The 25,814-nt window shown below is 50.2% G+C and overlaps 1 protein-coding gene across 1 annotated transcript in view; it reads left to right on the top strand.

The window, feature by feature from the left end:
* The window catches only part of PRRX1 (paired related homeobox 1), a 39,104-nt gene that overhangs the window by 289 nt on the left and 13,001 nt on the right, over positions 1-25,814 (top strand). The window lies entirely within an intron of this gene.

The raw sequence follows: 25,814 nt of genomic DNA, 5'->3' as shown, positions 1-25,814 counted from the left end.
TGCCCTCGGCGGGGCCGGCACCCGGCGGCGTGCGAAAACGCTTGTTTTCCCCCAGCGGCGTCCCGGGAAGGGGGGGGGGGAGAAGCGGGGGGCTGCTCTCCGCCGCCGTGCCGCGCTCGTCGGGTCCCGCGCCGCGCTGCTCCGTCTCCCTTCGGGGGACGCGGAGGAGGAGCCGGGCCGGGCAGGATCGGGCCGGAGGGCTGAGCCCCCTTTTCCATCGCCTGCCGGAGGGCTGAGCACGGGGTTCGGCTGGACGGGACGGGGCGAGGCGCGGCAGGCGGCTCTGAGCCTCCCTCCATCCATCCGCCCGTCGGAGCTGGGACCGGCGCCGTGGTTTGCGGGATACCGGGAAGCTGCTCGGGGCTCTGGATGGGGACCGGACGATTGTCCGACGACCCGCCCCGGAGCACGGCGGCTCGCAAACAGCCCGAGGGTGCGTGTGCGGCCGCCAAGTGGAGCCGCCGATCCCCTCCTCCCCGAGTGCCGCTTCTCCCGGTGCGGGCCTGATCCAGGCCCGGCGGGCAGGGCAGGGCGCAGACCTGCCGCTGAACCGCCCGTCCTAACGGGTCCTCGCCTGGGAACGGCGAGTAGCCCGAAAACAACCGCCCCGCGGATGGACGGGCGCCGGCTTGCGCGGCATTTTCCAAGCGCCTCCTGTTATTTTTCCAAGGGCAGCGCTGTCGGAAAGGGAGAGCCGCGGCGGAGCGGGGCGAGGTGGGTGTGCGGGGCCAGCAACCCCCTCACCCCCCCTTACCCTCTCTTTGCTTTCTGTTAAAAAATAGATATATCCCCGGCCGCAGGGACTGGTCGCGATTTTCGTTGTGGGTAAGGGCTGGTTGCGGCCGCCCCTGCCGTGTCTCCCGTGGAGTGGGCAGGAGCCGCGGACACGGGCTCGTTTCCCAGGGAGCCCCCCCAGCCTGGGCCGGGGGGCTGCCCTGCGGCTGCCGGCAAAAAGCAGGGTAAAAAAAACCCAACCAAACAAAACTAACAAAAACCCAAACCAACAAACAAACCCGAAAAGCGAACGAAAATTGCAATTGCAATTTTCGTTCGCTTTTCGGGTTTTGTTTGTTTCCCGCCGGCAGCTGGGAGCTGCCTCCGACCCTCTTTTCCCCACGGATCCGACGTGGCTTTCTCAGTATCCCGAAGGAAACCGGGCTGGGGAAAAGGGAGAGCCTTCCAAAAAAGCAGCCGCCCCTTACACTACCACCTGTGGGATCCCCGAGCTTAAACCCGGCAAGACATTTTCTCCGGGCGGGGAAGCATCACCCCAAGGTGGGTTTATTGCGGGAGGCGGTCGGGAAGGGAGCGACCGGTGGGTGGCTGCCGGAGCGGCTCCCTTCCCTCCCGGGGAGCCGGACCGGGGCACGGCTGAGGGACCCACCGCCGCTGGGAGATGACTGTAAAAAATTTCCCTTCCCAGGACCCGGAAAAATGCAATTTCTGGCTCTAAAGGTGTGTATTTTAGCGGGGAAGGCAGTGATTGCTGCTCCCCCCCCCCGATTCAGCTGCCTGTGCCGCAGCATTGCGGCCAGAGAGTCTCCGAGATACTAACCAACAAGTTACGTAGACAACTCTCTTTTTTCATTCTATTCCCACCACCACCACCCCCGGTTTCGTTTATCATATTTTATTTGGATGAGATTTACTCCTGATGCCACCCCTTGCCAACTGCGGAGCTAGCTTGGTCAGCCTGGAAAAGAGGGGCTGTGTTTCCCTGATACCCACCCTGCTCTTGGAGCATGAAAAGCACCAAAAATCCCTGTCTGAGGGTGTGTTTCCCAGCCAGCATTGCCGAGCAGGGACCAAACTACAGCTTCAAATAAATTAGAAGTTCTCTGAATGCTGTAAAAGTTTAATGCCGTTGCGGTGAATTAGAAAGTTTTAAAAGTATTCTAAAGCAAGCAAAAAAAAAGGGGGGGGGGATAAATTCTCCCTGGTTTATTGGGCAGAGCTGTCATCTGGGCTTTCTGACTCTTTCACTGATGTGTTTAGCAGATCCCATGACTCTCCCTGCCTCAGTTTCCCCACCTATTGCATGTGTTTCGTGTTTTGCAATCCATGCAGGAAGAGGACTGTGCTGGAGCTAGGCTACAGAAGTATGAGATTTTCTTGGTGAAAAATGAGAGCTGGTTCAGTGGAAAAGCTAACACAGGGCTCGGTTATTCTCCGTGTTACTAAGAGAGAGAAGGCAAAAGTCGTTTGGAGAAATTGTGGAATGTCTCAAGAATACTAAAAATGTTCTTCCAACCTGGAGCAAAGTCAGGTAGTCTGTCAGTAATTTCTGTCCCAAACTAAAGTGAAAAGCCAAATTATTGGTGCTATTTTTGTCATCCAAAATTAAGGGAAAAACTTTGACACAGAATTGACAAAAGGTTTTATTTGGACATTTCAGATTGAAGGAACTGTTTCACCACTACTTCATTTGAATGAGATTCAGAAGAAAACGTTTCTCGTATTAAAAGGAAAAAAACCCTATCATCCCTGAGAGTAGCTGTGATTGTAATATTTACAGGGAGAACTGTCAGCGTATTAAGGAGCTGATTTTTCAGTGGAGTTGCAAAGCTGTCACTCTTGTTGACTTTAGTTCAACTTGTAGCTCAGAAAACCATACCCTAAAAGCTGATACGATTCACAGCAAACCTCCCTGCCTCTGCTGCTTAGCCAGGAAGACTTTGCAATCCGAGTTCCTCTTCATTGCAAAACCACCTGTTAAGATAGAACCGACTCTTGCTTTGGTTGCAGGGCTTGTGCTAACTCCAGCTAAAACTGGGATGAAAATGCGGGTCCCAGCTCAGCAGAGGGGACCCCCTGAGCTTCCCAGCAAAGACAGTCGGCTCCTGTCGCTCCCGTGCCCTTTGGGGATGGCAGAAACCTGTTGGTGGCCTATGATTTCCCAGAGCTTGTGACTCTGAGTAGGGTTAATTCTCCAAATCCAAAGCTGGTAAGCTATTAGCTTGCCTTTTTTTTTTTTTTTTTAATAAGTTGGCATTTTTGACCTCTGCTTTTTTTTTTTGGTTGGTTTGTTTGAGTCTTGCTGTTGATGGCTCATAAAACGATGCGGAGAAAGCATGAGCAGCGAAAGAAAAATTGTTACGCTTAGATTTCTTTTGTGAGGAATGAATAAACCCCACTTCGGTCCAGTACGTGTACAAGTTCTGCATATTGGAGTTATTACTGTCCTTTAATTTCTCTTCAGTATAAAAGCGATGGCAGCTTGGGTGCTTCACTTCTCTCCCAGGCTGGCAGATTATGTTCGGCTGTCAGGGCTGGTTCATGATTAGAGCTGGGGCAGAGGCTGCCTGCAGCCCCCACGACTTCTTCTGTCTCAGCGGGCATCATGACCCCCTCAGCACTGCTGCTCCTTCCCAAGGAAGCAGAAACCCTGCCGGGGTGGCCGGGAAGAGGTGAGTTTCTTTGCTCAGGCTGGGTCAAGCAGAGCATCTGTGCTGGCTTCAGCCCCCTCTTCTCAGGCAGCGGGTTGAGAGCACGGGGAAGGGCTTTTTCAGCTGGCACGTTGTTTGGTGATGGATCTTGTTGCCGCAGGATTTTGCAGAGATTGGAAATAGAAGTGGTTTCAAGAAAGGACAAGACAAATTCAGGGAGGATTGAGGATGGTTCTTCGCTGCAGCAGTGTATGGAGGCAGCGTCTGGCTCAAGGAGCCGCGACTTGCAGAGACTGGAAGGATGAGCTGGGGCAGAGATCGCTGCGTTGATGCCTGGGCTTATACCCTCTGACTCCGTCATTACTGGCAGTCTGAGGCAGGATCCTGAGCTGAAGCACCTTTGGTCTGCTCCCACATGGCTGTCCTTTATGCTTTAATTGCCTCTTTTTAATCAGAGCAAGTGAGGTTGCTGCAGGAGTAAAAATATTGAATTGTTTCTCTTGGGTTTTTTGCTGATCCTGAGGTCGTCTGCGGTATTGTGCCTCCCCACCCTTCACAAAAAACCATACGCCTTCTTAAAAAGAGGTGGAAGAGCTCTGGCACTGCTTTGAAATGTGAAAAGCGATTTGGTGGGCTGCTGAGTTGCATGGAGGGTGAAGGGGAGAGGAAGCGCCAGGGACAACTGCAGGGTTTTCTTTGCAAGCCTCTGCTTTATCTTGAAGTACTAAGTGGCTCTTTTGTTAGTAAAACACAGCCCTTATTCCCAGAAGATGCTGAGACTGTAGAGTGGGGATGTACAAAGAATAGAAAGAGGGGGGAAAAAATGCAGGGTAAATTGATTAAATCTAGCGACTGTTTTCTTCCTCTCTTGTCCTGCATAGCTGATGGGCAAAGGGAGAGTCTGCAGGGAGCAGCTGGCTGCTGATGTCCACGGGTGACCGAGGGAAACCGGCCGGTGCCTTTAACCCGGCGGGCAGCAGGGAGCTTCTTTACAAGGTGCTGCCAAGAAAGACTTTCCAGAACCAATCCTTCTCTTGCAGCGGCTGGAAAAATTGAGGATCAGATCAATATTATTTTTAAGGCACTTGTTGTTTACGTTATCTGCATGAAAAATACAACAGCTTGCTTTTTCTTGCCGGAGTAATCTTTACGCGTGCCAGTTGTACCGCGCGTATCCTAGAGGCTTCTCGCAAAGAGTGAACGGTGTTCACTTGAGTAAAGGTGGAATAACAGATACCTAACACAGAGCAGTTGTTAAGTTTGATTAACTTTTTTCCATTTATGTTCTTTGGACATACCTATTTAATTTCATTCTCAGGCTGGCTGGTGCATGGTTATTCCAGCAAGTATCTCAGTGCTGGATATTTTTCTTACATCCCTGAATCCTACAGTTTGAAGTGGGAAAACCTTTTGTGTTTTTCATGTAAATTTCTAGAGCTTCTGGATGCAGACAAAAGATGGAAATGTGACTCTGTCACAAACATAGAGTCTTAAAAAAAAAAATAATAAAGGCACCAAAAAGCAAACAAAAATGGACAATGTACCGTTACTAACAAATTTTTAAAAGCCATGTGAATTTGAAGGAGGGAGCTGACTCAGTTTGCGAGTGCTGGCTGTGCTGCCCTCCTTCTGGTGGGCGAAACTAGACTTTTATTTGTTTGTGAATTTCACTTTTTTTGATCATAATCAGTTTTGCTTCCTGGTTCTCATGGTCTCATAATTTGCTTATGGTATTTGTGTTTTCAATCCATCCACACAAAGCTTCCAACTTTTTAATTTGAAAAAGATTTTGCTGAAGGTTTTTACGTTTTTCTCCCCCCCCCCCCAAACGTAATGAAAACACTTCCATGAAAATTAGATTTTGAAATCTCTCGTAAAACTTAAAGGCTTGGTCTAAACTGCTAGAACACTTTTAATGAACATCAGCTTTCTGTCATCTGCACCGAGTTTCCACTACTAGCCAGTCTATTTTCCATCTTTTTGATGATGTATAAAGCAGTGATCGCATGGGAAAATATTATCTCAGGGTTAATTTGTGCAATCCTTACTCACAGAAGTCATTGCATGCAATTCAATGGGCCGCTTATATGTATGCCAATTGATGAATATTAGCATTTAAAGACTTGACCAGCAGCCTTGAGTCATGCAAAAAACTTTTTTTTTTTTTTGGCCGGTGGAATATTTCTGCGCAGGCATGAAACAGTTTTGCTGTCTGCATTCAGGGGCACGATCCTTTTGCCTGTCAGCAGAGGTGCAACGTGCATCAAAATATGCAATGTTAGGAAGCGTGGAAAGAAAGAGCAAGAGCATGAACAGAGTATAAGCAGGAGGGGCTGGGAAAGTCGAGTGTTTGATGAGACAGACACAGAACTACAAGACTGTAATTCCTGTGAGGATATATTCTTTTTTTTTCCCCTTGGTAACTGAGTTTGCTCCCATGGTTTTTGACATCACCAGAATGGCTTGATGGGATTATAGGTGTTTATTCCTGGTTGCAAGTTGTTTATGATATATTTAATCGTTTTTGAAACCCATATTAAGTAGCCCTGAGGGAGCTGTGCTCCTGCTGGGCCTCCGTTGCATAATGAAGTACATCACGAGTATTTACCAAGTGTCACAATATTCCAGACTTGGGCCTCTGTTTCTGGGGAGGATGAATCACTGCATTGCTGGTTCCCCACCCTACTCGCCTTTCCTAAAGGAGGCTTGGATTTCGGGGCGGAATACGGAGATGTGAAGTGAGAATCATCACAGCCTGGCTGGAGGAGCTGTTGTCCAAGGCTCTGGTCTCACTTTCTGTTTGAACTGTCCTCGTGGCTTTATGCGCAGAAAGGTTTCAACTTGTCCTGGGGTGGTGGAGCACAGAGCATAGGTTTTTAGTCTGGTTCCCTCAAGAAAAACCTGTTGTATGGTTGCCGCCGTGGGAAATATCTTCTGAACCCACTGGCTGCTCTGGTGGGAGAGCAGACAGCTCAAAGGGGTGTGAAATCCCAGGGGGGTTTATGACAGTCCGGTGGGGTGCGGAGAAGGATGCTAGCAGTGCCTCCCCCTGAGGGGGTCATGCAGCATAAATTCAACCTCTCTCTAGCCACTGGAGAGTCTCTGGAGACTCTGCGTTACAGACTGTGTCAGTGGAAGCTCACACATGCGTAGACGCAGGTGCCACCAGCCCTATGGCATGGGTCTGTAGGGGTTTGTCCTTGGTCACCCCGTGTTGTGACTGCAGCGCTCTTACAGCCAGGGGACCAAGGGTCCTCCAGGGCAGTCCTGCAGTTCTTACCCCTAGATTTGCTGGCCCTGCTCACGTTTGTCATTCCTGCGTTGATCTGTACACGCGTGGTATGTACCTAACCTGCCGTTTCCTTTTCTGCACTCTTTCTGCTGGACCCAGCTGGTTTCTGCTGTGTAGCCCCAGAAGATGCTGTGAGGTGGGAACGGGAGCTCAGCGGAGGTGCACTACGTGTCTGCTGGGACTGTGGTGGCATAATTTTGAGAGAAGCTTCTTTCAAATGAGAACATCTGGAGGATGCTGGTTGGGAAGGGAAGGGAGCAGTGGTGCCGAAGCTGAGGGCTGAGGGCCACCTCCCGCAATGGAAAGCCTGGCATCTGCAAGGATGAGTCTGCGAAGGCCAAAGCTGGGAAGAGAAGCCTGATGAGCAAGCCAGGGAGCATCTATTTCAGCTTACATAGCTTTCTGGGCTCCTCTCTCCCCTCCAGAGGCCGAGAAAAGGTTACGCCAGTGTTTAAAGCACTGTCCCAGACAGTCTGGATTTGTCGTGCCCCTATGAAGTGAACATTTGCATTGGGGTGGCAGCCTGGGACGTCCTGGTGCCTTGTGTTCCTGGAAGGGAAGGTTAGAAGAGAGGTGAGGGGAGCCAGCTGTGCTGTTAACAAGTCACTACATCCTATTGCAGCATCCAGTTCATATTCCACCCAAAATTTCCCCCATTTCTGGCTAGAGAAATTTTCCTACAGGAGAAACTCCAGCCAGTCAGCGAGACTGCTGGGCAGGGCAAACGTCCAAAGAGCCGCTCAGTATCTGGCTAGGACCCTCTCCACGTCTCGATGAGCTGCTCAGGCAGCAAAACTGCTGTTGCACCGAGAGCTGGAATTCATCAGGAGCGTGGGGACATGGCTTCCTGGTCTGAGTCTACCAGCAGATGAACTTCTCTTGTGGCCTCCTTGACCAAAGTAAAACCAAAGTTATCCGTGGCCCGGTACGTCTGGGGCAAGATAAAATTGCCAGCAGCAGCCGCTGAGTGGGCAGGCTTGGAGAAGGAAAATGGCATCCAGCTCTGAAGGGGACCAGCTGTCCCAGGGGCACTGGGAACAAAATGGGGTGCCTGGGGGTTTTGGAGCAGGGTGGGTGGCTGCAGAAGGCAGCATCCAAGTAGCTTCCAGCCCTCTCTTGTAACCAGTGTAGGTGCTGGACCAGTGAAGATTGGGTAGGTTTTGAACCCACGGAGACCTTTAGTAGTCTGCTGTTTGCTCTCGGTTTTGTTGTGTGTGTGGCTGCTGAATGAGTGGTGGGTGGGTTGCGCTGAGCTGCAGGTGGTGTGCTGGTGAAGCTGTGAAGACCTGCTCAGTGCTTCTGGAAATCATCCTGTTCTCTGGAAGTGTTGCTAATACGACCCACATTTGAAAAAAAAATCATGCTTGCAGCTTTCAAAGGGCCATCGCTTCTCGGCATCGGCTCAGCAGAGTCAGGGCTCTGTGGGGATGGATTGGACTTCAATAGGGAAAAGTGCCTGAGCCGTAACAGTGAAAACAGAGTGTTAATGCTCTGGGCCTGGTGCTGCAGAAAGGGCTGCCCTTGCCGGTGGCTCTGCAGGCAGCTCCTGTCCCTATGAAGTCTGGGCTGGTTTCCCGTAAAACTTTACAGCGCTCTCCCAACCCCATGGCTTGAAACGCCGGTAACACTTCGTACCCGTTATCCTTCTGCATCCTGCACAGCGTTGCATTTCCTCGTGGATCAGAGGTACAGAACGGAGGTTTGTGAATCCAGCACCGAGTTCCTGCTTGGGATGGATGTCTCCCATGCTGACAGTGCTGGAGAAAGCTGGTGACAAGTCTGTGTCACTTTCCTATCCCCTCCCATTTGGCACTGGGAAGGCTGTCTCTAGACATGAGCTGGTAGCGCAGCCTGTCCGGTCTTGAGTGCTTGAGGTTGTCAGAGCAAATGTATTGGTGATTTTGCAGTGAGAGAGAGAAAAAAAGCTTTCAAGACCAGTCCAGAGCCAAGTTCTGCATCCTGTTGCCTTCACTCTGAATGCTGACGGGAGTCTGTACCTTTCCGTGGATCAGGGCTGGGGAGCCAGGGTGGTGGTGGCAACACAGGTCTGGATTTTATGCACACATACAAGGCAGCCTGCTGGGGAGGACATTTGTCTGCTCCACGTGTTCCCCAGGCAGTGTAGGGCCACTCCGCCTGGGGGTACCGCAGGGCAGGGTTTGTAGAGTGCGGCGTTTGCTGGTACTGGGAACAGCCTACCCAGAAGAGGCTTGCACCCAAAATCTAAATTGAAACAGTAGGGCTTTTATTCCTTCAAACAACAGTTGAGATGGCCTAGTAGGATGACCCAGCCTGTCTTTTGTTGCTCCAGAATGCCTTTGTGCCTTGGCCACAGAGTCTTGAGGTCTTTTTTTCTGTATACTTGCTACCATAACTTGACCAAGTTCACCTCACCATGCCTCAGTTTTCCTACCCATGTAACTGGGTACAATCCTGGACCCTAATTAGGGGCTTTGAAATCTGCTGGATGTGTGTTATAGAAGAGCTTGGCTTTAACAGTGATTTGGGAAGATTCTCCTCCCTCTGCATCACCCCCAGCAAATTGCTATTTCATCTGCCTCTGTCTCTGGAATCAACCACCTTCCATGTTAATTAACTGATTAGCATTGAGGACATCCCGTTCCATGGACTGGAGCAGCTTACAGCAAGTTTGTTCCTGCAGGGAACCCACCTTCTGCCCAGGTGCACCTGAGTGCACCCCATGCCCTTGGGGTGAGTTGTGTTTGCTGCGTGAACCTGTCCGTGGAGTTAAAAGGTTTTCGGTGGCAGATTTTTGCATGCGGACTTGGATCTCCTGAACATCTTGAGGTGCTTGGGCTCTCCACAAACCCAAAGGATGCAAAGAGTGGCACGTGCCGGTCAGCTGGGAGGTCCCTGGAGCATTTGGCGGTAGGCAGTGAAATTCCCAGCGGCTGGTTAGGATGGTCGCGCTCTTTTTCTTGGCTATAGTCTGGTCTTGAAGGTTTGGCCAAAAAGATCTTTACTTACAGTTCGTTTCATTTGGACAACTGCTGATACGTCTTATGGAAACTAGGGGAATAAGTGCTCACAGGGAATAAGTGCTTGCGACGCATTGCTTGTTTGTGATTTGTTTTTCATTGTTTCTCCTTAAAAAAAAAAATCAGCTAATCAGTAAAAAGAAACAATCACCTGTGATTTAGGAGAGGGATCTCTCGTTGTAAATAATAAATTAGTGTCAGGAGACCAGGCAGACAGAATGCTTGATGAATATCCTGCAGGCTGAAAGTTGTTTATCAAGCCTGTTTGAAGACTTATGACTAACAAGCTCATTTACAGAGTTTGGAGTCTGTTCACGAACCGTTCTCCAGCTGGGAGGATGTGGGAATCATCAGAAAATGTATTCACAAGTTACTCGATCATTTAAAAAAACGATCAAACAAACAAAGACTGGTTTTTGGAAGGGAACTGTAAATTCCTCCTCCCCCCCCACTGGGTTTTCTGAGGCATTCCCCTTAGGAAAACGAGGGGCCTGGAGAAGAATGAAGAACCCCACGTCGCTCGCTAATGACCTATTTTGGTGCTAACCCTTCCTCTGAATGCCCCACCACCAGCCAAGCCCTCCAGCTGCGGGAGAGCTGGTCCCCCATGGGATGTGCTCTGCGAGGTCCGGTCTCGGGCACCCGATGGGATGGATCTATCTTGTCTCCACCAGTGGTTCCCAGTGGGGAAATTGGGCTTGCTGGGGGAAGTGGCTGCTCTCGTTCCTCTGGAGGGCTTACAGAGCAGATCTCCCCTACATCACAGCCCAGTGCATTTCTGCATGGTGTCCTGTAAAGGAGGGCAGCATGGGAGCCACTGGTGTCAACCTGCTGTCTTTTAAAGGGGGATGAATTCGGCATAAGGAGCCTATGCTAGAGCGCTGTGGCTCCGTGCCCTTTGCAAATCTGCTCGCCTAGCCTCGAACCAACTCTCCTGCTCAATGCAAAACACCGCATCTTTATGAGGAGAGGCAGATGTTTTTCACCCCCTGCATCTCCTGCAGTTCTGCATTGTTTGTGGAGTGTCCTCTTGTTGTGCTTGGCCATGGAGAGGGCTCCAGGTGGGTTCTGCTTGGGCATGCTGCGTGTCGAGGAAGACGTGAACCGGGTCAAAAAAAGTCTGGAGAAGAAAAGCAGAAAGGAGAGCTCCAGCATCCAGTTTAGGAGGAAAGAAGAGGTACTTAAGCTCAAGAAGAGGAGGGTATAAACTGATCTCCAAGCCCACCTACTTCTGGTGCAGCAAGGGAGATGTAAGTAAGGCAGTGGGGAAATCCTCCCAGGCCTAGTGAAGGTAGGGAAACCCTGGAAGAGATGGTGTGAGGATGCTGTGGAGACCCCAAGCACAGATCTGATAGAGACAAATGTGTAAAGGAATAAACAGGGTAGAGCCGGTCCTGCCTTGGGAAAGGAGTAAGAGGGGTCTCTTGGACATCCTTTCCCCAGCTTTCAGTGACTGCATGATTTCAGTGGGAATGTGCCTGTGTGCTTAACCCTGTGTTTCGTCTGTCCTAGCCAGCACAATGATGCTGCCTCCAATTTTCCCCCACTTTCCAAGCAGGTTGCTATGCTGTGCTCAACTGGGGTGCCTGTGGAGCAAGAGGGACCCAGCCAGCTGAGGGAAAGCGTGTGGATGGGGAAGGGACACTCTCGCTGGGGGTGACCCGCTGCTGGGAAACCAGGCAACAGATTTCCTAGACATGCCTTTTGGCTTGGGCATTGTGGGCTGGGAGCAGCTGGTGTGATAGAAAAGATAAACTAGTATGTGATTAGCAAGAAAACACCCTGAAAAGCTGCCCTTCATCAATCTGGGCAGGCTCGTGTCTGCCTTTGAGTGCCGTGTGCTTCTCTGGCCAGAGATAGTGTGTGTCTCTGGAGGAGGTTACAGCAAGCGAAGACGACTCCTTGTTCTCGGGAGGGTCAGAACACTGTGCAGAGCAGAGTGCCGAATCCTGATTTTCTCGCCAGCAGTGATGCCGGGCTCCCCATTGCACTGGTCCCACTTGCTACGTGCATGGCACTGCTCTCCAGGCATCCTCAGAAGGGCTTTTCTCTCTGCTGTGCTTCCCCAGTCTCTGCTCTGAGTGGGAGCACTTTTGCTCGTGTGACATACTGCTGTCCCTCTCAGGCCATGCAATGCTGAGAGTCATTCCAGACACTTGTGATGATGGATTTGAGTCCCTGTTTCTGTGACTCTCTAGGAAGAGGGTTTTTTGGTTTTTTTTTTTTCCTCTTTAATCCATCAGAGAAAGGTAGAATGAGAGCCAGTGGCTGGGAGCAAAAGCCAGACGTGCATTCAAAGGAGGTAGAAAACATGCAATTTTAAACTGTGAGATGTTATGTAATCCTTAGAAATAACTCTGAAGGAGAGTGTTGGCTTCTCCATCCATGAAAGTCTGGAAGCCCTTTTGGAAGAGCTGCTTTTATCAGCCATGAGTTATTGGTCTCCCTAGCGGGGTAACTGGGTGAAATGCTATGGCTGGGTCTCGCACAGAAACCGGCAAACTGAAGAGGTCGGCTCTTTCTGTGGGATGGATGGATGCGCTGCAGCATTCCTGCGCAATTCGATGTCAGGGCTAGTCCTGCCAGGAAATTGGATCACAGGACCAGATGGAGAATGCAGATCCACTCGGTGCAGTCTGTTTACAGGTTTGAACCAAAACATAGTGAGAAACACAAAAGAAAAGCAATGTCCTCATCTCTGATCGTAACTCAGGCCCTTATGTGAACCAGCTGCCACATTCATTTATAGGACAATCCCCTCTTCAAAATCCCACTGTTAGGAATAACAGAGGTAGGAAAGCCTCTGCAGAGCTACAAAGGGTGAATATCAGACACAGAAATAGCCCAATTTGCGCTCATATTTCGGGACCTCTTCTGAGTTTACTGCGGCTCTGAAGAAAACAGGCTGTTGCATGAGATTTCTGGTATTTCTGGCCAGCTTGAGAGTCTGTGAATGGTGTCTCTTGTAATCGCAACCCTGTCGGCTTTGGGTAAAATGAGGAAAACAGGGAGAGCTGCAAATCTAATCAAAGGTGAGGAGGGGCATAAACATGCTCAGCTTCCTCGTGGGACAGAGGGGCTCCGAATCGGTGGGGTGGGCTCCCTGGGAAGGTCAGAGATGGCTGTGCCGGCCTGGCATCAAGGAAAGGGAGCAAAAGGGTTTGCAGGGCCGCAACAATCAGAGCCATTTGCCGCCTGCGTCTGCACTCCATTTTGCATTCATTTGTTGCCAGCCGGGAAGGAGCCTGCTAAACCAGGAGTGGCCAAAGAGCCACAGAAAGGCGGCTCCCCCAGGAGCGTTTGTAGCACGAAACCCTCCTGGCTGCTCCTCTGCTCCACTGCCGAGCTCTTGGGGACAGGAGCCTTTTTCCACCCTGCCAGGCTGGGCATTTCCCAGCACCGATGCTCAGTGCTCGCGGCCACGTGCTCATGGACACACTGTTGGCCAAGGAGGATGGAGGCGTGGAGGTTTCCAAATGCTTCGTTCCTAGAAGGGATGTTAAGTAAAAAATGTGCCGAGAAATGGTTTGGCAAATGGTTTGGAGGAATTACACTTTCCTTCAGTATGATTAATAATGGGGATGGGGGGAAAAGATCAAAATAATCAAACTCCTCTTAAAACTTTGCTGGGCTAGCCACATTCAAAACAGTCTGGGTGTGAAAACTCAGAAGGTCTCTGAATTTGTCCCAAATTGACTCCAGGCAGGATTTAAGCTTCTGAAAAAATCCTGGCACATGAAATGTCCCCCAGGCAGAGCCGTGGCCACGGCTCCAGGGCGTTTGGTGTCACTGTACAGTGCTCAGATACACCTTGTCGTACTTCACAGCCGAGGGTGCTGGGGGAAGTCCTGTCTGCACTGCAGAGAGCATCCCTGGAGACCACCATCATCTTTGCCCAGGTCCTTCTTCTGAGAACGTGGCTATCCACTGCCACTATCAGGAGGTACTACAAGGCACGGATGTGAGTAGCATCATCCTAAACTGGCTGTGACATGGCTGGATTTTGCTGCAGGCTGTGCGCTGGCTGTTAATCCTGCTTTAGGGCAGCCTCTCTATAAAGAGAAAAACTCTTGCATGCCTGGTGTGCAAAAGAGAGGCAAGTACCTCCTGGGGGAAATGCCTACCCTGACCTGAGCTGGTCCTGTTGCTTGTTTTGAGAGAGTTGAGAGGATGCTCAACCCACTGGGGTCAAGGATGTTGTCATTAGCTAATAGCTGAAGCTGCTTGGGAAGAAGTACTAGACTTTCCTTTAACAATGTCAACAGTCATGACAACTAAAGAGAAGGGCACCTTCCTACCTAGAACTGTAGCCAGGCACTTTTCAGGTGAATTGCTTCAATGTTGAGAAATGCCAATTCTGTCCAACTGCAGCAGGCAGGAAATTTCTGTTGGCTCCAGCTGGAGGGGGGGAAACCTCCTCCAAATTAATGCAATTATGGAGAAAGCAGATGTTTTGGGTAAATACTTCAATTTTGCTTTTTATTGAAAAGCAGCATCTATGTTGGGGGGGGGGGAGATTTTTATAAGCCTTAAAATGGAAAGAAACCTCTTCGTTTGACTTTTTTTTTTTCTTCTCCTGAATTTGTTTGCTAAAACTTTTAGAAGACCTATTAGAGGTCAGCTCCAAACAGGTTTTTAAAGTAGAGAGCTGAAAACCATCGGTTGCTGCCAGTGCCTGGTGTTTGGGAAGTGATGCCCCGGGAAGATTTGGGGAGATGCAGAGGGGCTTTTCTGTTATTCTGGTGCCATCTACTGGTCCGAGCCCACAGAAAGGTCTGTGACAGTGGGAAACGGGAGGGAAACACGAGTGGACAGTGTGGTGCGGCCAGGGTCCCGCAGGAGTGTGGGCTGCTCACCCTCCCTGCGCAGGGCACACGGATGCGGTTGGTGCTGCACGCCCCTTCGCCTCGGTCTCTGCTTTCTCCTGGTTTAATAGTTAAAAAGCCTGGTGCAGCCGTACTGAAACCTGGGGCTTGGGCTGCTCGGTCTGAGCCCTGGGCTCTTCCAGCTCTGGCCTTGCCAGGAAAGGCGAGGGGAGGTGATGTGAAGGAGGCAGCCGTCGGTGATGATGCTCCTGCCGCTGTGCACCTCCAGGTTGGGATGTCCGTGGAGCAATCAGGGCTGAGCTCTGCTGGGATTTCCTTTCGCTTTGTCAGAGCAGTGACGTGCTCTTGTCAGGGCTCTCGGGTGTCTTGTAAGAGCTTAGGTTCGCCCGCTGCCGGCATTAATAATGCCTCTTTCCTTTTACCGAGGCACCAGGTTTTCAAGAAAATTGTAGGAGCTGAATTATTGTCACAGTTCCTGTTCAAATTGTCAAATTGTGGTCGAAATTGGCCAACAACTATAAAACTGCTGGGGGATCAGAGGCAAAGAGCATGTCTCGTTGTAAGCAGTTTCTTTGGAAAGTCAGTTAAAACCAGCTGAGGAAGCTGGGCCACCCTTTTGGAAGGCACCTCCAAGGGGTTCGGTGCCCAGAGCAGCCCATCCAAGGACACAGTCTTCTTCTCCGGGTGCCCAGCTCTCGCAGGAGGCTGGTGGGAGCTCTGCCGCAGGGTTTCTCCTCCGTCCCTGCCTCTCTTCTGCCACACGTTGCACGTTGGCTTTGCTCTGCCGTTGGCTGGGCCAGCACCGTGCGGCACATCCCTGGGGAGAGGGATGTCCTCTATTGTGGCTGCTTCAAAGGGCCGAGGCTCGTCTTCGGCTTGCTTCGCTCCAACGTGGCAAGCCACGCTCTGAGCAAGACACAGCCTGCCTTCAACTCAGCTGGCACAGGAGCAAGGAGGAGGGAAAGCCAGGAGAGGGGAAGAGAGCTTCGATGGGGTTTTCTGACTTTTTTTATTTTACAGTTTAAAGGCAAGACCCACAGCAGGAGACCTAATAGCTTGGGAGCAGTATCTCTGCCTTGCAAATGTACTTTCTTCTCTAGCAAACACAGGAGGTATTACCCCTTTGGTTACTATCGGTAGTAACTTTTTAAAGTGCTTGGGTTTCAAGCCTTGAAATTTCCCAGGCTCATTTTCTCTAACGATTTGAGAGAAGTCAGAGCTCTTTCTATGTGAAAACTTGAGGCATGGGGAGTTTTTGGACATAGGCTGTAACTGAAAGCTGGAAAGGCTGATGCTCAGGTACCAGGGACTGCCAGGTGGGAGAGGATAGCCCCGAGCTGCCCAGGCAGTTGCAGGGATTCAGCGCTGTTTTGGGGCAGCCTGGCCTGTTTCAGCCAGCGCTGGTGGAGCTGGTGCTGGAGCTACAGGGCAGACATGGTTATGGTGGATGTGGGCACCCGTCCCTCCGGACACAGCTCTGGCTGAGCGCAACAGCAGGTCTCCCAAGGCAGGCGGTGAGGATGAGACTCTTGACTTTGGTCATAGGCTGGCAGGTAACCAGAGAAAGATACAGCCTGTGCCCAGGGGTGAGGAGTTTTAGTATTTTATTACCTCTGTGCCCAGGTGATAGATGCAATAAAACTGCCAGAGCAACTGCAAAACAAATGCCTGAGCAACAAAAGAGGTTTGTGGGAGAAACCTGTACGTCGTATCACAGCCCGGGCTCAGCGAGCAAGAGGGCTTGAAGTCATCTGTGTGTAAGTGATAATCATCGGGAGTGCTTTTGCCTCCCCTGTTCATGTAAGGCAAGATCAGAGTGCTGTTAGCCAGAATGAAATATAATATTTGTTTTAGTTACTCATCCATCCCTCATTGGGGATGAGGGTATGAATTCTCCAGCTTAAAAGGAGCTTTTCATCTCCAGCTCCTGCAATCCGTCTAATGCTGGGAACAGATTTGGTTGAAATATTACTTGGGTTTACTTTATGCGAAGACTTGGGTTTTTCTTCCTCTTGCTTTTGATTCAGGAAAGCATCTGTATTCATCAGGGGCACTTAAACTATCTGCGAAGTAAAAGCAGTGTCTAAGCTGGGAGCGGTCCCTGCGTCCGCTGTGAACTCGGCCGGCGCTCACTCAGGAACAAGCCCGCGGCAGCAGATGACATGCGGTTTGATACACTTCTTCCCGTCAGACATTGGGAAATAAAATATGATTCCGATACAGACATTTGACGATGTTGGCTTGGTCTCCCTGTGAGTCTCTGTGTGAGGAGAGTAAATTTAAAAGGCCTTTTTTTCCCCGACAGAAAGCTGGGAGAGGACTCCAGGGTCTGCCCTGTCAAAAAGGCTGTCTGACTTCTGGAGTGGAAAAAGGTCAAGATTTTCCTGTCCGGTTGCCTCAAGTTGGGCATTTCAGCGCCTGACTGCAAGCAGCTTGAGCATCAAAGGGCTCTGCAGATGGGTTTAGCTGTCACACTTCAGCTTTTAAAATTGGGCCAACTAACGATAGACCATTACTACCAGGATGCCAGCTTTTCCTGGGCTGGCTAACAGAGTGCCTGAAGCCTTTATGGGAGGACTGTCGCTTGCTGCATGAATGTGCCGTGCCAGTACAGCGGGACCAAAATCCAGTCTCAGCATTGCTGTGACTCCTTGAAGGACCGTGGCTCTTAATTCTTTTTTTATTCTTTTTTTTTTTTTAAGCTCCAGATTCTGGGGTCATGTGAAAACCTGAGATAAAAAAAGTACATCTCTGGCAGTGTGTATAAGTCAGAAGGATGAGATTCAGCCAGCTTTGAGATTAAAAAAAGGCAGAGGGTGCACCAAGAGAAGGCACAGTCTGTCCGGAGCCTGTCTTGATGCCGGTCTCCTACGGAGGCAATCGCGCAGTTCTTGCAGGGTCCAACTTACGGTCCATGAATATTTAGCTTGCTCCCATTTTGGCTGCTCCTGCTGAGTGCAAGCAACACTGGGTGGCACAGCCAGGGCAAAGCCATCCCCTCAGCCCCAGCCCAGTAAAGACTCACAGGTGCACTTAATTTCAAGCCAAGTGACAATTCCTGGGCTTGCAGGAGCAGGGGTTAATGATGCCACGCAGGCATCAGTTTTACAAGTGCTGGAGCAAAGTGTGCTGTGGTGGGGCAGGCTGCCTGCCGCAGGCTGCAGCTATGTGCAAAGTCTCCTTTTCCCCCTTTCATTTTTGTTGTTGCTGTGCAAGTCCTGTGAATGGTTAAATATCCTGCCAGGGCAAGGTAAACGAAGGGTCTTTGCCCAGTAAACCCTTGTCTTTGTAGATCTGCTGTAGCTGTGTGCCTCTGACTCAGGCTGGGAAGGAAACAGTAAAGTTCTTGCAGAATGCGGGGACAGGAGTGTTCTACAGCTCACTGAACGGGCTCTGGGTTTGCGGCAGAAAAACATAGCTCAGGCTCACCTCTCCGGAGCCCACTCTGCCAAGGCAGAGATTGTTTCTGGACCAAGAATCTCTGTTGCTTTTTCCAGGTTAACTCAAGATAACACTGGCCCAGTGCAGGCGGCCGAGTGATGGTCTTGCCCTTCCCCGCGCATACGTGCTCTCTGCAGAGCGCTCCCGCGTGCGCTTCTGCATGGACACGGCACTCGTCCTGAGCAAACGCCAGGAAGGTTTCCCGACTCTGAGGTTTCCTTTTCTGGAGCGCTCGGCAAGCCTGAGTGGAAAGACGTTTGAGGGCCTGAGGAGTTTGCTGGCAGAGCTCTTCCCTCCTCTTGGGGAGGTGGGAATAGTCCCACAGGACAGGGGCAGCGCGGCTGTCTCTCATCCTGGCACGCAGCTGAGCTGTGCAGGATCAGGAGGTGATGGAGCTCCCAAATCGCCACGGTGGGAGCAGAGCCAGGTAACCCACCCGTTTGGGCTCCTTGCCCTCCTGACCTTCCCATGCTGTTGACTTCAGTCTGTCCCAGCTGAACATCCAGTCTAGAGGAATGGGACGCTTCCCTCTTATTCCTCCTTAGCACTAATGAGCTGTGGGTCTAACGAGCTTGGGGTATCTTGCTCCAAATGGAGCAAGATGCTACCGTGTGGCTCGGCGGTTCTTTGCAGCCTGGCTAGAGCCAGTGCAAGCGCGGCTCTGCCGGCTGCCCGTCGGCTCAGCAAAGCACTTGAAGAAATCAGCTTGCCGTGTCCCAAGCCCTGTGGCTGAACTTGGCAGGCAGGCGAACCGGAGGGTTGGGGAGAAGGGTGTCACCAGTTCTAAACCAGGCGGCAGCCTCCTGAGAAGGGCAGGAAGCGCCGAGTCCCCAGTCCCCCTGCTGAACTGGCGGCTTGCGCCCAGCTTCGTAGCCAAGCGTGTTTGCAGCGTTTTACGGGGCATAATCTGTTGTCATCAAAGCCGATGGCAAATTCCGTACTTTCTGCAGCTGACGCTAAATAGGTCTTTTGAAGGTTGTAATTTCTCGTTTAACTGATGCCAATTGCAAATACTTTGTGCTGAGGAATAACCCCTTAGCGCCAAATAAAATACAGTGGAAGTCTGTGGCATGTTTTTAAGCATATTGTTAGTTACAGCCCTCCTGACAGCGCACATTCTATGCTGAAGATAAATGCTTGGGAGTCTCTTGCCAATTTATGTCCGAAAGGGCTTTTCTTGGATGTCCTCTTCTCTGTGGAAAATGCTTTTCTGTTTTTCCAGCAAACATTTAATGAGCTGTGCTCAAAAGAAAAAGAGGACCTATTTCAGGACCAGACTGTTCTGCTTTAGTTCTCTCCAAGCTGGTTTGGGGCTCTTTGGGTGCTCTGATCTTTGTTACACCATGTTGCATGGCAATCGTCTTTGCGTAGCAACTTGCATGTTCCAGGACCTGCATGGGGGACGTTTCGGTCCACCCAGCTGCACGCTGCAGTGTCCCTCGTGGCCGGGATTGAAGGGTATTCACAGCTGACCCGTCTCAGAAAATGCAGGCTGCAGGTACGGTTATTGGCATATTAGGACACTGGATTCCCATGCTGGGATCTCAAGTCTTTCCATTTGAATTCAATTTCTGTGACCGAGGGGGAGCCTGGAGAGCTGTTGTGAGTGCACTGGGACGCAGGGCTGGTTGGAGGACGTGCCCGCAGGGATGCAGGCTAGCAGTGGCCCGTGGCCAGCAGCTTCGTGTCTGGCTGCTTATGGCTGCTCGCCAGTCCCAGCTCAGCATTGCTGCCAGCACTTCCAGCACGTGACTGGGACTGGGGGCTGGCAGGAGAGGTCGTTCAGCCTGAGCCATGGTGTCCGTACCCCTTTCTGGGAGATGCATGGCGAGCTGCACGAGGAGGAAGGAGGAAGCCATCTCTGACAGGGAGTCACCTGCACACTCACTCCTGTGACCAGAGAGGTTGGCAGAGATTTCCTAAGTGAAGTTGAAAGCTCTCGAGGTTTCTGTGAGCAGCCAGGAGCAGCTGAGCTTGCTTTCTTGGGGACGAGGTGATTTCAGAAGTCCTCAAGGGATGCTGTTGGTGGAGCAGGGTGGAAAGCCCATGCCGTGGCCACTTGGGTCTAAATCGACCCAGACATCCAGGCTATTGGGATGACGGTTCAGTAGGTCAACAAGGCTGGGGGAGCCGCTGCACTGCAGCAGTGGGGTGATGTGGGGCCCCGTGCAGGCTGTGCCCAGTGCTCACCTGCCATCACACAGCTATGGCTGTGGCTGACTCCGAGGGGATCAAGCCTGAGCTTCAGGAGCTGTGCGCTGCCTCGGTCTTATGAAGCACCAGCACAGGGACATGGTGGCACCCATCAGCTGTTGGGGTGCCGTTAAACCTTGCTTTGGAGCCCCACTAACCTGAAATAAGTCCATCTGCCTTCATTTGTGAATCAAAACTGACAGTTTTTCTGCAAAGGGTTAAAAGCAGAGCCAGCACCGATGTGGAGCCTCACTGTTAGCACTGATCATGGCTAGGAAATGCGGTCTGCAATACTCACAAATACACCAGCTAGCATTTGCATATGCAATTGAAATGAAATAGCTGCTGTGTACCTTTATACCATACACTGAAAGTGTTTTAATTACTTGCTGTTAATTTATTCTCTGTGCTGTGAAACTCAACAGCATGAATGGCACAATTGTAATGTGAATGCATCCCACTTCTGGTTTATTTTGATGGGATTTGCTTCTTGTCTGCACCCCTGTAAGCACAGGACTCTTCGATGTGTTATGAACAAAGAGAGTGGCACAACACGTCATCCGAGCGTGGGATGTCTAAACAGATGGGCGAGGCGAAGCGACGAAGGAAACGGAGGCGCAGAGGAGCAGACTGGCTTGCCCACAGTCATTTAGAAAGCTGGAGCTGGGGAGTTTACCCTGGCTGCCAGATCCCACCCTGCTCCTCTATCTGCTGTCCCCAGCTTTGCTTTTTTGCTGGTTTTGTTGCCATCTCCCCAAGCTCTTCCCCCAAATACAGCTTCACCAAGAGCTGGGAGTGTGGTGCTGGTTCTGGGGACGTGAGCCTAGCAGAGAACTGATGAAGTTGTGTCATCAGTCCACCTTTACCCCAGGGCAAGATTGAATTTGCACATGCTGTATAATATACACTAATCACTTGTGTAATCTTGAATCTGGTGGAAGGTCATTTACTTATTTCAGGAGGGCTTTGGTTTGGATGGTTTTAAACCTACACTTACATACTATGTTGAATGTGGCCCTGAGGCTAGGCATGCTCTCTCTAAATGTTATCAAACATCATTGTTTTCCTAGTGAAAAACATCATCTAACTCCCATAGGCTTTGTTGGATAGTTTTTTGATTATTTGGAGAACCTTTTTTTTCAGGTTTCCATTGCAATTCATATTCACATATCAGTTTTTCTTGGCTTAAAAATACTTTGTACTCAACTTACTATATTTTTACTTTAATTGTTAGTAAAAATATACATAATGAAGTAACCAGCAAATGATTTTGCCAGAAGGTTGGTCAAAAAAATCATAAGATGTTTTTCTAGGGGGGAAGAAAAAAAATATGTTTAAAAATTTCTCATTAAACATAATTGGCATTTCTGGACATGACTGACACTAGGAAGTTTGAGAAAATGCCCATGTTAACAGGCCGGGGGACAGGAATTTGCTGTATTTGACGGGCTGTATACAAGAAGGATGCAGCACTGCAAGCTCGGCAGCATGGCTTTGCCAATGTGTCTAGACAGCCCATCTCCACGGGGGAGAGGGAAGCTTATTTCTTGGACCCACTCCATCTGTGGCTGTTCTGATGAGACCAGACCACTTATGGTCTCCTTTATCGATGGAGGCTTTCCATCCAAGCTTTGGGTTTGTGCTGAGCTTGCTCAGCCCTCATTGCCTGGTGACTGATCATCTCCATGAACTGATTTGGGCTCCTGCAGCTGGTGGGATGCAGCGGTTGGAGCAGGGGTGCCGGTGCGTAGCCATGTTTCTCCAGCTGTGCTACCTTGGGTGAGCCATCAAATCTTTCGCTGGTTTTGAGATACTCCTTTGTTAGGTGAGGATGTGGCTAGTCTGGCAATGGATGCGATTCGTTAGCTAGAGCCTTTAAAAAGGCTTAAATTCCATTAAACTGTGCTAAAATGGCAGCATTTGTCTACTAGCCCTGCACCAGACCAAAAGCAGACTTTTGTGGCTGAGATATCCTGCGTCTCCATACAGGTCCCCTAAATTGTCTTGATCCTCCAGGTTACAGTATCTGACATTTCAGTCAGATTAAGGGCAGCAATCAGCAGATATCCTGTAATATATTCATCACCTGGAGGCAAAGATTATTACTCTATATTAGGGAGTGTTGTTTCCAACATATCCCTTGTTTGCCCCAATTCGCAGGAACTCTGACAATCATTATTCTGCCTCCTCTGCTGGGAGTTGTGCTTTTCAAACTGCGGTGAACTCTGTGGAAATACAGAGGTTTCCTTTTTTCAGCCTTTTGATTTAAAATCTCTAGATGATTGTTCAACTCTGGCAAGGAACCATTCAAAATACATTCCAAAATATTCATCATTCCAGCAGGCTAAGAAACATAAGATGTAGCAATTTATTAGCTAATGTGAAATGCATTTGCTGTCCAGAAGAGGCTAAGGATGGAGGTGGGTCTGAGCCTGATTTCCCTTTGCATCCCGCAGAGCCGGGCTGCGGAGCACGCTGGACCCTGTGGCCTGTCCGATCCGCCCTCCTGTTTTGCTGAATGTCCCTGCATCCAGGAAAAAGCCCCCCAGAGCCCAGCAGCAGCCTTGTCCCTCCTCCCTGTCCCCTGGCCTTGGAAGAGCAGGTTATCATTATGGACCTGGGAAGGAGAAAGAGTTGTTTTGAAATGGCCGTACGCGCTCTAATCCCTTTGCGTCCCGTAGCGGTGCGGGATGTAAAGATCCTTTATCCCCCACGCGAGGAGCGCGCTTCTGGTCAGGATGCTCAGCCCTTGGAAGAGGCAGGTGAGCTGGTGCTGACAGCCGGGCTCAAGTTCTGTTGTTTCTGGATCTCGGATACCATTGGTTTTCCACTTGTGATCAAGAGGGATGCATAAAATGCATTAGCAGTCAAAATCTGGATTTCTAAGCGAAGCTCTGCCGTGGCTCCAGTCCAGTTTGCTTGGTAGGAGCGATGGCAGTGGTGGTCTGATTTGGTTGAAACACAGTTGTTCTTGAATGCTAATGAAAGGGGAGCGCAGCCTTTGGAGAGCTGGTTTCAGTGTTCTCACTGTCGTTTGCACTTTCCCTTCTCCTGGCCCGTGGCGCCTTGTGGTCCCAGCACGGTTGTTCTGTGCCATGCAGTTTGCAGCCCTGGATATTTCAACAATAAACAGATGAAATATCCATTGAGAACAGTGTTTCTGCCTACCGGTGGGGCCAGCTGGCGCGCGCATCCCACCAGTCATTGTCTGTCTGCTCGCACAGGTCCTGCGTACCAAAAAAACATGTCCAAGTGAATTTCCAGATCCAGTTGGGATGGGGCTGTTTAATAATGGCACTTCTCAGCAGCACGGTCGGCCTCCGCGGGGACCTGAACAAGCGGAGACATTGATGAACCTGGTCAGTTTGAGTCAGTCTTTCCCGGTGCGGGTGGGAGATTTCTGGGTAACGTTTGCAGACTTTTGCAGCTGCCACAGCGTTTGGAAATGAGCCAGTTGAAAGGCCCAAAATGCCAAGTGGTTCATCTGCAACATATATATGGACTGAAAAAAAATCCCCCCCAAAGCAGCCCTTTTCTGTCTTTGGCAAAACCCTTTTTTTTTCTTTTTTTTTTTTTTTTTACTTATCTGCTTCTTGCGAAAATATCTCTAATTTTCCCCATTAAAACTAGCTGAAGTTCATGAGGATTTTTTGCCACTTTTTTTTAAATGCAAGAGAAAATTTAATGAAAGCAATGTTGCCCAGAGTTCAGGTGGGTATGCAGTGGGAGAGGGACTGCAGGGTCCCCACTTTGTGGCTTCTGGCTGATTCATCCTTCTATGTGAGTACTAACAGGGTGGATCGACCTTCTGAATCTGTGGCCATCAGAAGAGGGTAGAAGTGGTTTCTATCTATTTTGGTCTCAGGGACTATTCTGAGGGCTGTCCCAGCAACTTGGCATCAAAGGGCGTATCGATCCCTGAAACCAGGGGCATAGGTGACACTGGTTTGTGATTGATGTCCAGCTATAGGTTTGTGGGTCACCTCTGTACACAAAGAGAAAGGGGACACCAGGTAAATCCGACAGGGAAGCAGGTGGAAATACTGCTGTGTGTCTTTTGTATAATGTGTAACCCTATCGAGCTCACTGCAGGGGGATATGAGTGTGGAAAATAGATTAATAACTTGTTCTTGCCTAATTGTCACGATGGTTCGTTGCCACTGTCTTGAGGCAGCTGGTGGTATCCAGGTGGACGTGGATACTGGCTTTCCCAGTGTACTAGTCTGGTCCTGCATGGGAAGTCCTCATTACATGGTCAAGCTAAGAGCAGTGGTGACTCTTAAGAAGAATACTCTCAGCTGTTGTGCTGGTTTGGATATACACCACGTGCACGTTAGGGTTAAAGGGGGCAGCATTACACAACTCGGCTTTTCAAGCCTTTGCAAAAAGGACAAGAAAGGGTGCCGGAGCGGAGAGGAGAAGGATGTTATCTGGAATGAAGTAGGGCACGGAGGGGGCCAAGAGCGTAGAGAGGCGGCTTTGGAAATGAGAAAATACCGATGGAGCAGGGGGGAGGTTAGGAAGTTTGATCTTGGCTGCATGACGTGCCTCCTAAGATGAAACATCAGGACACATGGCATGGGAAAGGGAGCTGATGGGAAGAGCATGCGGGCGGTGGAAGTCATACCCCTGACCTTGCAAAGCCGTGACTTCACACGTGTTCAGAGCTGCCAAACGCACTGATCCCAGGTCTTACCCAAGAGTAAGGAAGGGGCTGTGAAGGCTGAGGTGCTCCAGCTCTCCAGGGAAGGTCTGGTGGTCATACTGGCACCAGCGGCTGGACGTCATTGCAGCTCAGTGCTGCGCTGGGACGCGCAGACCCGTTTTGGATATGATACCTTTGGGTATGCAGTGGGGTTTGGCTGGCGGAGCTGTGCAATTGCATTTCTGCTCCTCTGTCACGGGTCCAATGCTTTTGCGGCATTGGGCTAACCTAATGAGGGACTCGGGGGGACTACAGCCCCCTTGGATCCTGTCCCCTCCCGAGCCTGGTAAATCCACCCCGCTGGATCGCTGCCATGGTCTGGTGGTTTGGTCTCTTTGTCAGTTACAAAGTGCAGTCTCACAGAACATGATTTGCTGCTGGCAGGCTTTTAAAATATGTGTTTGCTTTTGATTATATTTTTTTTTAAATTAATTTTCCAAGGATCAATGTGGTAATGCATATAAAAATTACAATATGTAAAACGAAGTATAAAAGCATACAAGGAATTCCAAACACATAACATACTGTGCCTTGGAGCTTATGAGATCCATACAGTGCTTATTGTATTATGGGAACACTCTGACCCCAAGACCCGGCGGAAAGGCTTGTTAGTAGAGCAGGACTAAGCCATGTGCCTTATGAGCTGTAGGATGCCCAGAAGGAAAACCCTAGCGAATATACAAGCAGAGCTGTTACAGCAGAACTCAGACTGGTCTTGGGATCTAGGGAGACTTTCAGTGGCTTTGTACCAATTTCTGGAGAAGGATGTATACTTTTGCCCCCGCAAATATTGTTCTCCCAGTAATTAAGACTTAACGTCATGTCTTTCCAGGAAGACTCTCTGGATTTCCACTGGATCATGATTAGGTTTTTTTCTTCGAACATCATTTCTTCTGTCAGCTCCAGCAAGTGGGAATGTTGACGTAGTTAGGGAGGGTGCACATCTTAGCCGCTATAATTGCCCATGTGCTC

The sequence above is a fragment of the Haliaeetus leucocephalus genome, unplaced genomic scaffold, assembly GCF_000737465.1.
Source record: "Haliaeetus leucocephalus isolate CR32 unplaced genomic scaffold, Haliaeetus_leucocephalus-4.0 Scaffold76, whole genome shotgun sequence".
Taxonomy (NCBI): Eukaryota; Metazoa; Chordata; class Aves; order Accipitriformes; family Accipitridae; genus Haliaeetus; species Haliaeetus leucocephalus.
Note: the sequence above shows the minus strand (reverse complement) of the source record. Positions and strands in the feature narration are given on the sequence as shown.